The sequence below is a fragment of the Orycteropus afer genome, unplaced genomic scaffold (genome assembly GCF_000298275.1).
Source record: "Orycteropus afer afer isolate SDZICR_OR568_19922 unplaced genomic scaffold, OryAfe1.0 scaffold00519, whole genome shotgun sequence".
Classification (NCBI taxonomy): Eukaryota; Metazoa; Chordata; class Mammalia; order Tubulidentata; family Orycteropodidae; genus Orycteropus; species Orycteropus afer.
Genome location: NW_006922106.1, coordinates 156,433 through 158,053, shown reverse-complemented (window position 1 = coordinate 158,053; position 1,621 = coordinate 156,433).

Here is a 1,621-nt window from a genome sequence, read left to right as displayed (position 1 = left end):
CAGGCCAATGCAGCAGCTGCAGTAGTGACCCATGGGTCTTCAGTAACAGAGCAACCCACTCTCCATCTGGCCCCTCTGGTTTAGTGTCATCCTATGGGACAAGGATATGGGGAGCTAATGCTGCACTGATCTTGCTGTCACTGTCTAAGTGATAAACCAAATCCACTTGGGCTTGCTGCCTCCTCAGTGGGTAGATCTATGCAAGTGTGACAGGCCAATGCAGCAGCTGCAGTAGTGACCCATGGGGCTTCGTTAGCTCTCCCACTGCTGCTTCGAGAAGTCTCAACCTCTTGACAAAAGGAAGTTCTTCATCAAACTGAAGGGAGATGATTCCAGATGGAAGTTCAGATTCTTATTTAAGAAAACAGAGCAGAAAAGATAAATATCTGAGTAAACAGAAAAGACTAATTTTGTTCCTCTTAATATCTAAAAGTACATAGGACTATGGAATGCAAAAATTAGAACATTGTCCTGTAAGCTTTGTATGTAGATGTAATACATACTCCGTATACTTAATAGGAGTCCCTGTAGGGTTAACCTTCAACAACTAGCCAAAAAGGTTGGCGATTTGAACCTACCAAGATGCACCTCAGAGGACAGGCCTGGCAATATGCTTCTGAAATGTAACAGCCTTGAAAGCCCTGTGGAGCAATTGTACCTGCACAGAGTCAGAAGCAACTCAATGGCAACTGAAAACAACTGCCTATGAAATACCTATACTATAGAAAAAAGGACAGAACACGTTGACCTTTGGAGATTGGTTTATTTTTCCATTAAACGTGATGCCCTTGAACTCCATCTAGGATGTTGCATATATCACTATATCACTAGTTCCTTCCTTTATATCGCCAGTATTCCATGGTATGGATGTAATAGTTTGTTTATACATTCACCCCTTGAACTGCATTGTTTCCAATTTGGGTCTACTATGAATAAAGCTGCTATGAACATTTGTGGATACATTTTTATGTGGACACAAGTTTTCATTTCTTTGGGATAAATGCCCAGGAGTGCAATTGCTGGGTCATAAGGAAATGACTCAAGGACAGTGAGTTTTGTTTTTTTAATGGTAAATGCACATTTCATTTTAAAAGAAAATGACATACCCTTCTCAAGAGTAGCTGTACAATTTGGGGGCGCTGTGGTTAAGGCATTTGGCTGCTAACCAAAAAGTCAGTGGTTCGAATCCACCAGCCACTCCATGGGACACAGATGAGTCAATCTGTTTCTGGAAACATTTACAGATATGGAAATCCTTCGGAGAAGTTCTGTTCTGTCCTCTAGTGGTGCTGTGAGTCAGAATCAACCTGATGGCAGTTGGTTTGGGACGCAATGTATGAAATACTCACTTTCTCTATATCCTACCAACATTTGGTGTTAGCACTACTTTTTAGTTTAGGCATTATAACAGGTGTGTAAGGAACTCTGGTGGCACAGTGGTTAATGCATTTGGCTACCAAAAAAATGGTCCATGGTTCAAACATACCAACCACTCCCTGGAAGAAAGATGAGGCAGTCTGCTTCCATAAAGATTGCCAGCCTTGTAAATGCTACGGGGCAGTTTGACTCTGTCCTCTAGAGGCACTGTGAGGCAGAATCAATTTGATGGCAGTTGTTGTTG